Genomic DNA, 11038 nt, shown 5'->3' on the forward strand with positions numbered 1-11038 from the left:
CCTGTCATATATACTGTGTTGAACTGCTGCCATAACCTCCACCCACCACACCACACACACACACACACACACACACACACACACCATAAATGTGCAACAAGTCTGTCAACTTGGATTCGAATCCTGGGCACGGCAGCCGTACAACACCCAACCCAGGTATTCATTCTCCCGTTGCAAATAGTTAACAAATGGGTACCTGGCTTAGGATGATGTGTGTGTGTGTGTGTGTGTGTGTGTGTGTGTGTGTGTGTGTACATTCATATATGTAAAGACATGGTACACATATATACAGAGTTAAGAGCCGGGGTGCCACGAGTGTGCAACACTCTCTCCGTAAAACAAATAGTAATCACAGAGAGACATATACACAGGGTGAAGCTGGCACAAATCTCTCGCCTGTAACATCTCTCATCATGTCTGAGGCACAACCAGGTCTTCGCCATATTGCGTTTCATTTCGCTTCTTCAGAACTAAGGTCAGGTGCACACACGTGATAATAACACTGACTCCCAGACACGTCAGATTAGCTGCAAATAATGTCTGTCAACCAGCGGCGATGTATGACCTCTTGCCTGGCCTTTTGTTGGCCTCTCAACTGATGGCTGATGACAAGACACATGATGAAATGGTCTCCACGTAAAGATCTATGTGACTATTCTGGACCAACAGTAAGTTCGTGGGGCCACGTAGGTAAATCATGCAAATAGCTAGACAAACTTTCGTGCTTGCACGGGAAACAGCTGCTCCCACGGGGGCTCAGGAGATGGAAAAGACAAAGTTCTGTAACAAGATAATTTGCTCCAACTAGTCGAGGGTCAGGAGGAACTCAGGTACAGTCCGTCCCTCTCCCTCCCTCGCGATGACCTACATGGGGCAGGGACGACCAACAGTCGAGATCCGAAGTCACTTGTACATGAAGTCTTCTTCAACGAGAGCCATAATGTTTTAGACATTTAAACCGCATACGTATATAAAAACCATCCATCGTTACATCCTGGGGATCGAACCCGGAATCATATGAATGATAACCAGACGCATAATACCGTTACACCAGATGATGGGGAGACTAAGAAGGTTAATGATGATGAGTATGTTAGGCCTACTTACACCTTATACCTAATACTGAAGCGCTCTTGTCACCCTAGGTGATGGGTGATGGTGTATGTGCCCTGCAGACACGCCCGTCAATCAATCGAGCCTTGCCATTGTTGGCTCTCCTCTGCTCCTCTGTGACTTGACTTGGTGATGACGCAAGACGTTCAGAATATGTTGGCCACAGCAGAGGAAACAAATATGCCACGATGAGCAGGGCAGCTCTGGAGTTTCTTGTCTAAAATCTTTTCGATGAAAAAGAATTTCTAAGCTATACATCATACAGAAAACATGCCTCTTGTCTGATTAGAAAGATTTGCTTCCTTGAGAGTGAGAAAAACAAGAGAAAGTAAGAGAGGGAGAGAAAAAGCTGCTACCTAAGAGTACCGACGAAGAAATCATAGGAGACTGGTAGGGATAGTGCGTAGCCCTCACCGCAGAGAGAGAGAGAGAGAGAGAGAGAGAGAGAGAGAGAGAGAGAGAGAGAGAGAGAGAGAGAGAGAGACTAAAACACAGAACTGCCTCAGTATATCCCTCGTCACCCCTCCAACACCTGTTGCCAAAAATCGATGTCCCCTTTGTCTAGTCCGGCAGCCACCACCCGCGACCCGACCTGGGGTACTTCTGGGACTCACAGGTCCCAGCTGGGGGGGAACCCTGGGACTCGAGAACCCATCTAGGGACTCAGGGATCTATCTGGGAGACCCTGGGACTCACCAACCTCAATTGGCATTTATTGGGACTTACGATCAGAGATATGGGACACGTAGGTTGGTATTCACCCAGGTTGGGATAGACTGGGACTTTGAAATCTAGGCCAAGGGGCGTTTGGGATCAGGACCCGAAATGAGAATACAATGAGATTCCAGGAACCTAAGCTGAAGAATAGTGGACTTTCAGACCCGAACTGGGTAACACAGACCTAAGAAATGAAGACCTGTTAACCTAGCTGGGGCAAACTGGGACTTAGGGTCCCAAACCTGGAGAGTATGGGATCTTGGGACCAAGTCTGTGGGACACTGAGCGTGGCTGACAGACAAAAGACGGAGGAGGATGTAATTCAGGATAGCAATACAACTTAGGATAAGCAACGTAAGTTAGGCTGAGTAACAGTATAATTAACCTTCTCAAGGCTGTATAACTGCAGAAACTTAAGATACTCCTCTAGACTCGGTAACAAGTGTACTGCAGTCGAACTTACCAGACCTAAGTTGTGGGGTAAGGAAGAATACCACAAACTAAGCACCGAAGTTAAGTTGTACCTAATGCAGTGGTGGCATAAACAGAACTGAAAAAATCAACTTTGGGCCTGAAATGAGGAGGAATAAAATATGAAAACTGTAAATCTTGGAGAATATATCCTGAAATGGCATTAACCACAGAAGAATGGAAATGATTTGGAGAAATTCTGCCACACGATTATGCGAGGAAAGACTCACCATCAGCTGTAACCTTACACTGGAAGCCTGCGATCAAGAACGACACCAACTAATATCTCATGAAATTCTAGAGTGGGACGCAACCAACGGCGCTTGGAAAACGAGAAGATGGTCGAGCAGGAACCGTAATATCCGGGGAGAGACCACGTAATCCACAAGACGATCCTTAACCGGGTTTATAAGGGTTCCACAAAATGATCCTTAACTGGGTTTATGTAGGACCCCAATAAAACAATCCTCAACTGGGTTTATATGGAGTCCAATAGGAGGGTCGATGACTGGGTGTATACACAGAGTCGTCATAGTTGTGTGACTCCAGCACCCCTTCTGTAGGGGCCCTGTATACATATATGATGTATAAATTCATCTCTGTGTTGATGTGTCTGTCAGAGTGTTTTTTTCGTGGTAGTCTGTCTCTGCCTCGGTTTCAGTTGCCACACAATCAAGACACCACATCAGCCAGGCTTGTGGTGTGTACACATCATCCTACCATCACTGTTCACACGTCTAGTTCCTGTGTAAGGCCAGGGAGCCGTCAATGGCCCCTGAAAATTACCTTTTCCATGAAGGATCAGCACACCATCATCCACTAACAACACAAAAGTGTGGAGTTTATCAACTGAGAAAAGTATGATAAAAACACTGATGTAAGAAGCCTTATACAACCAATGCATAAACGAAAGGAATACACATATTCTGTGCACCACAGGCGAATTTCTTTTCTCTGTATTTTCACTTTCCCTAACCATCGACACTTTATGGTAATAGGACTCCGGGAAAAGGATACCCAATTTCAACGCAGGTGAGCAATATCCTACGAGAGTAGTATCGAAGGTCTGGCAGTGACAGAATCCTTTTCCCCGAAACATTCCTCCTTTGTTTTAAAACTCAGAGCCAAACGCTGTTCCGATACCAGCCGATACCGACTAAGCAAACCTATCACGGTCTAGCATACCCCGTCCCCCCTCACCCGGCCTTGTGGCTGGGATGATACGTCGAGCGGCTTTGAGAGTCGGCATGACGCCAGCAAGCGCGTCCCCTACTGCTGGTCCCACCAACCAATTTTCAGTATGAAAAATGTATTGAGTTTCCCTGGGATTACCTGGGTGTTTGTGCATTTTTTTTCTCCTCCCAACGACAACAGACCCTTTTTTTTTTCGACGTATCTAACATGATCTAAAATTCTTACACTCGTGTTAACGTACTTCATAAGTAGGGCCAGATCAAGATACATTCTCAAAATCTTGCGAAAACATGTTGAACAACGGAAAGAGTAAAGTAAAAAGCATTGAATCATTCCATGGGAAGGGTTTACCATACACGCAACACATTCTATATCCCTGTTTCCATTATGCTTCAGGAAAATAAAGTAGAAAGACGTTGTACATTCCGGGAGACTGGTAAAGCTGAGTGGCATGACTGTGCCTCGACGCAAACCATGGGACAGTACCTGACAAAACATGATCAAACATCCTGGTCGTTCTCACTGGGGTACGGTCAGCGGTTGTTTAATGTCACTCGATGTAAAAAATACTTTTCCAATTTAGTCTGAAATGTCAGCGTCCGGCTCTAGTTAATATTTGCGACGGAAGCTGATGGGTAACGACAGTTCAAGAGTCAAGCGGGAAATTGAATCAGTATATACTGGCCAGTCAACCACACCACATGCATTAAGTTGGCTGCGGATCAACTCAACCATTCAGCTGCGGTTTCTAGAAGGAAAAAAAAAATGTTTTGTGTAACATGATGGGTTTCAGTACTCCTGGTTCCCTCATGTTTACACATTTCTCTTTCATCGCTCGTCCTCTTGAGCAAGACCTTAGGAACCTTAAGCACCATGATTAGAACCTGGCGCTACCCAAGACCATGCCCACGATGCAACCACTATAATGACACTAAGTACTTACCACTCAACTGCCCTGCACTCTCACACAAAGACGCACACACATGGCTACCTTCCTAGGTACTTCATGAGCCTCATAAAGGGATTTACGATACAATGACAGTCAATGATACAATGATCTTTATCTCTGCATTTGCATAAGTTCATCTTTTCCCTGGAAGAGGCGAACCATATTTCTGATTATACAAATAGCACGATCAGCGTCTGGGTGTTTGTGTTTACCCCTAGACATGTGTGATACGTGTACTGCGAGTATGTCAGTCGCCAAGGAAGTGAACCACCAATATAGGTTTAAAAAGGCAATTCCACGTTCAGATGGTTCGGGTGTAGAGGAAAACGAACTAATCATTCAAGAATTAACCAAACACGTGCAGGCGGTCACAATTTGATGGTACAGCCTCAACAGGAAGTTCATGAAACGTTCATATCTTTATAGTTTCAGTCAGGAAAGGAACAAAAAAAGAGGACAGACCAGACGTGGTCACAGCCATGTCGACAGTGAGACAATCAGAACTAAAAGCCCAACATACCAGTGTGAACAAAGTGCTGAGTCCCGTCACTCTTGACAAACAGTCCATCCTCTTCAGGAACTTCTTGTACACATGTACGTTACGACAGAGATTACAAATTTCATTACACGTCAGAACACAATGTCAGAAAGCTACTTCCTAATACCTTCTCAAAGTCTCCCCGGTAGGGAAGAATTTTAACGAGCCAAAACATAAATCATACATGAAGCTAGAGTTCACAGCCATGGTTCACATACAGGAGACTGAGAAGCATACGAAAAGATAATGAAGTTTGAAAACTAATCCAACGAAAGAACCTTTCTGGGTGAAAACTGTTCATCAGAGATGATTCAGTGAGAGGACTCGGATCAGTGACTCAAATGCCACTCCTCACCTCAACACTGTGACCTCTCCGGTCAAGAGGTCCAGGTGCTAACCAGGCAGCAGATGGTCGTTGACTGCCACCGTGAGCAGCAGACAGTTATGGCACAAGAGACACGTCATGGGAACACTCGCGGCATTTTGTCTTAATTCCCTCATGGTGGCCGCTGTGCCAGGAGTGAGTGATGCACGTCACTCCCAACAAACCAGCAGCCAGCGTCCAGTTTTTGTCAACATTTTGAGCCGAGTTGATATGTATATGGACTTTGCGAGCCGCCGTGAAATTGAATCACTATGTACTGAACCGCTGGGCAATTTCACGTTTGAAAGATTCGGGAGAAATGACCGGAGGCTAAACTTGCTGCCCGCTCAGGGAACTGTGTGTAACCCTTGTTCATCACTGAATGCAACACTGCCGACTGTGTCATGCCATTTTCTCAACATCAAATACGAGACTATGGAGGATTCTATGTAATTATTTTCATATTAAAAGCTACAATGAAAAGAAGATTGTGCATTATTAAATATAATTTTTCAACATCAAAAGCAACACTGTGATCAGAGCATATAATTTCTTTACAAGTAAGGTTGTGAATTAGTTAGTCGTACATGAAATTTTGAGCTTACTGATAACTATCACCTAGTCCACCATGGAATATTCTTTTCTCAACAAAGATGAGATTCTATGTGAGATAATCTTTAGGTTAAATCATTGAATTCTTCATCCAACGCCACCGTGTCTGTTTATGAAGGAGTCCTGAAATATAATTCCTATAGGAATACCTGGACTATAAGGCCTAACGATGCGATAACGAAACAAAAATCAGTCATTCATATTACTGATGAATGCGACGTGTGGATGCAGAAAATGAGAGAAAAGTACATATACAGGTAACCTTCTAATGATACAACAGCTTATTGTTACAAACCCACTCATTGTACGTGATCATTGTGAGCAACGTACTGCAAGGGCCAAGGGTCTATGACGTCAAGTCATAAATAAGACTAACACAGGAATAATGATCGGAAACTACCCATCTACCTGTCACATCATTTATCAAGCACAACCTTACATTTTCACTGTGTGGATCAGTTACATATACAATGCCTTCATCATCCACTCACGTCCAATAGGCCGCGCTTGGTGTGGTGAACAAAACATATACTACCACACTTACCTCAATTATAAGTTATTCACTTAAAACACTTTAGGCAGTATCGTCAGGTGGGAGGGGCATCTCCGTACACACACCACCGTGGACATCCCAGTGGCCACCTGAAATATACGTAATATCAATCAATAAGGAATTACATCATTCCCCTATTAAGGAAGCACACTATATATATCTACATATCATCCACAAACGAGCTTGTAATATTACTAAACCCGCACTATATTGTTGATGTTAGAGGTCAGCGGCCTGCCACGAGGCTCAGGTGTGTGTGTCTGTGTGTGTGTGTGTGTGTGTGTGTGTGTGTGTGTGTGTGTACAATATTTGAGGCTGGTAAGCTCACAGGATTTACGACTACTTGTCTTTACCTGATGCTTTGGTGAAAACTTGATTAAACAAATGAGTAGAATGTTATCAAAATCTCTGTATATAAGAAAAATATAAGGTGACTGGGAACAAACTGAATGCTTTCCTTAAAGAATCTTTATTATCTTAATCTATATTAGTTTCCTAACCTCAGTTTCCTTCAACTGCTACAAACAAATCTACTGTTCATATATATATATATATATATATATATATATATATATATATATATATATATATATATATATATATATATATATATATATATATATGGATATATATTTCTGTCTGCCTAACGTCATCTGTTACTTCTAACCAGCTCATTCCTCGCTGGCCCGTCTGCAGTTTACCTCAACACCCCAGACGCCACACCATCTGTACCCCCAGTTGGTTATTAGTTAGGAGACGGGGGATGGCACCAGCTGTCTCGACCAGCTGTGTGGGCTGCTGGAGATTACTTGTCAATACGTCAACGTGGTTCATTAACCGAGTGTGACGGGAGTGAACCATCAACCACACATGTAGAATGGTGCTATCTATCGTAGTGCAGAGTAGATGGTAGAGTGGCATCATTCGTGGCAGAAGTGGCCATATTTTTTGGTCAAGTCTTCAGCTATCTTGCTGAGGAAAGATTCTACAATGGTATCATCAGCAGGGGATATACCATGCTCATACCGTACATAACGTTAGTATATACCAATATAACGAATTTGTTATACACGCCAGATTCTGACAAATACAATCATGTTTTACTCGGTACAAGCAAAATACATTCTTTTTCCTCCGTTTTCTTCTTCTTTTTATATTTGCACATGACGCTTATGGGTCACGTCAAAGGTCTGAGTGCAAGGAAGATGTGCTGAATTGACATGTGCGGGTCAGGTCAAAGGTCAGTGGGGTCCAAGGTGCACTGAACATGCATCTCATCATCAGGCCACACGCCCGCCAGAGTGATGGCAAGGGTGTAGGGAAGATGAAGGATCACCGAAGATACACTCCGGCAAGAGCAAAGATCAGGTCAAAGGTCAGCGCGGTTGAGGGTGTAGTAAAAACTTGACCCGACCTGTAGAGGTCAAAGGCTCATCGAGGGCGCAGTGGTGATGCGTTGCGTCTCGCTTCGCACTGACCATGATAGCGAGTAATGGCGAGTGAGGAAGGAGTTATAATACACTTATGCGAAAATGTTGGCGTCTCGTGTTCGATATCATGACAACCTCATTATCATATAAATGCATCTCTGAATTTTTCATTATTCAATTTCGTATTCTCATTGTGGAAAACAGTGAAACATATAATGCAGACAAAACAATGACCATTCAGCTTCAACAACAACAGAATTATATATATATATATATATATATATATATATATATATATATATATATATATATATATATATATATATATATATATAATTATATTTTTTTATATTTTTTTTTATTATACTTTGTCGCTGTCTCCCGCGTTTGCGAGGTAGCGCAAGGAAACAGACGAAAGAAATGGCCCAACCCCGCCCCATACACATGTATATACATACGTCCACACACGCAAATATACATACCTACACAGCTTTCCATGGTTTATATATATATATATATATATATATATATATATATATATATATATATATATATATATGTATATACTGTGGGAGTGAGAGTGGCCAGTAAAGTGGCTCCCCAACACAAGCTTGCCAAGCAATTTCACGTATGGAAAGTTTGGTGAATTTCGTTTAGGATTAACTAGATTGCTTTAATAAAGTTTTCAACCAAAGCAGCAGAATATTTGCTTTATTACAGACGATAACTGAGAGGCAGTGCATCCTCTAGTGCCGCCCTGGCACTGAATCACAAGTGAGTTTGGCACTGTAGATGTTCGGTGGCCTAGCACTATATACCCCCGGGTCTGACACTTGTAATGTACCAGATGGTTGGCACTGTACACTGGTGGGTCTGGCACTTGCTGGGCAAGGGTAAGGGAGGTAGTAAATATAATAATAAAACAACACTTCTGACTTAGTTTCACTGTTCAGTCATCGCAGCATCTTTCCTCTGGTTACACACCTTCTGAAACCCTTCAACTTTTTTCAATCTGTCCTTAAAAGCTCTTTGATGTTTTTCCGCAAAAGCTGTGGGATATCGCGGCTCGTTGTCACTGTGTCTGTCCGTCCTCATTCTCACATTCATCATTACTCACAATTATCATCATAATCCCAGCCATCACCATCACCACAGTTATCATCATCACTGTGATCATCAATATCCTCACTCTAATTATCACAATCATCAAGATCATCCCACGTAATTATCCCAGCTCATTGCAACACAAACCCTGGGTACTGCCTGGCAACACAACCATTCACAGGCCGTTGACCAGAAAGACACTGTTATGCCAGGGAGAAATTGTGCTAGAGGGCCAAATGAACGCAGCTACAAAATTATAAACACACACACACACACACACACACACACACACACACACACACACACACACACACACACACACACACACACAAACATGATATATATATATATATATATATATATATATATATATATATATATATATATATATATATATATATAAATTCATACATATTCGCCATTTCCCACTGCCACACCTCAGAGGCACTTGAACGAGGCCTAATCCTATCAACAGCAGCTCATATTACTCAAAAATAATCACTAGCACTCAGATCCGCTTCCCATTACTCATATCTCTAATTCAAGTCCATGGACTCAAAGCTTTGCAATACACGAATCCTCTCTTAGCTCATATAGCTAGTGAGATGTATGCTAATATTTCCTGGAAGCTCATACATCTTAACTACGTTTTCATAAATATTATCATTCATTTTCATAATCATTACAAGTGAAAAATTAGCGTGTGCAAATGATGATTAAAACTGTACATCTCTAATTACAACACATGGAGAAAGGATGGCATGATATTCCTCCTAATTTACTGGGCATTTTTCCTCGCCCTTGTATTGCAACATCAACCAGCACGTGAGAGCCACATCTCCACTGTTTTCCAACTCTTATTTTTTCCTCTAAACAGATGATCCAGAGATCCTACAATGCACACTGACAGGATTAAATCATATCACATTATATCACGTTATATTATATACTATATCATTATAGCACTATACTATATTATATTAGGTGATGTTGGGTTACATTAGATTATATTATGGCGTTTCCCTGTCCTTCTACTACTAATTTATATCCTTTTCTAATCGTTTAAATTATTCCGTTCATCTGCTACCCTTATCTTCCCATTCTTACTCCTGGTTAACAACGTCTTTGTCAACGAATCACTGTTTGTGATTGTTAAATCACTTACTAAATCTTAGATTCTTGTGACGAATCATCAGTGTACCAGGCCAACTCAGGGAGAGAAGGCAGGACTCCTCTCGACCACTCGACCAGCGGGGCCGTCCAGACTAGACCATCATCAGGCCCCTACCTGACTGTCGAACGAGGAAGCCAGTCTTGACTGGGCTACCGGCAAGTCACCCTTGAGTGGACACCAGCCTGCAGGCGCCAGGTCACCAGCCAACGAGGATATCTAATGAACCAGAGGAACATAAAATGGCCCTACCATCAGCAGCTGAGCAACTGCCAAGAACATAACGGGTGTGGGAAACACGGCGCCTTCCTTGTGAGGGCTGAGGGCTCCCTATGCTGACCTATGGGTATGTACCTAGTGGTTCTCAGCCCTCCCAGTGGGTCCTGGAGATATAGCTTACGATGATGTTGCCACCTCATTTTAAGGGTACCATCGTCCTCACTCCCACTGTAGGATGTAGGACTCCACCTTGAGAGAGGCTTGAAGTCAAGGCTTTTCTCCTCTTTAGGGTCTGTTGCCATCGATGGTTGGGTTGTGGACTCCCCATGTCAGACGTGGTTTCCCAGTCTGAGCTGTGATCCACACTGTAGGACCGACATCCCCGCTCGTGTTAGAGCACCCCTTATGTGAGATTAAAAGCCCTCTCATCGGGGTTCGGGCATTTCCTATAAGCGCTTTAGTGCTACTTGTGTAGCGTTATGAGGCCTGGACTCCACACTTTGTGTTATGAGCACCACAAGTCAGTCACTGTCGTTCATGAAAACAAGGTGGTGGTGGGCCATTCTGACAGACCTAAGATTTCGGTGTGAGTTTTAACCCATA

General features: G+C 42.9%; 1 long non-coding RNA gene across 1 annotated transcript in view; it reads right to left on the reverse strand.

Moving 5' to 3' along the window:
- Positions 1–11038, reverse strand: part of LOC139756204 (uncharacterized) — a 149190-nt gene that overhangs the window by 110229 nt on the left and 27923 nt on the right. The window contains exon 4 of the long non-coding RNA XR_011714293.1: positions 6503–6600. This is a non-coding gene — a long non-coding RNA (uncharacterized lncRNA). The remainder of the gene's footprint in view (positions 1–6502; positions 6601–11038) is intronic.

The sequence above is a fragment of the Panulirus ornatus genome, chromosome 21 (assembly GCF_036320965.1).
Source record: "Panulirus ornatus isolate Po-2019 chromosome 21, ASM3632096v1, whole genome shotgun sequence".
Classification (NCBI taxonomy): Eukaryota; Metazoa; Arthropoda; class Malacostraca; order Decapoda; family Palinuridae; genus Panulirus; species Panulirus ornatus.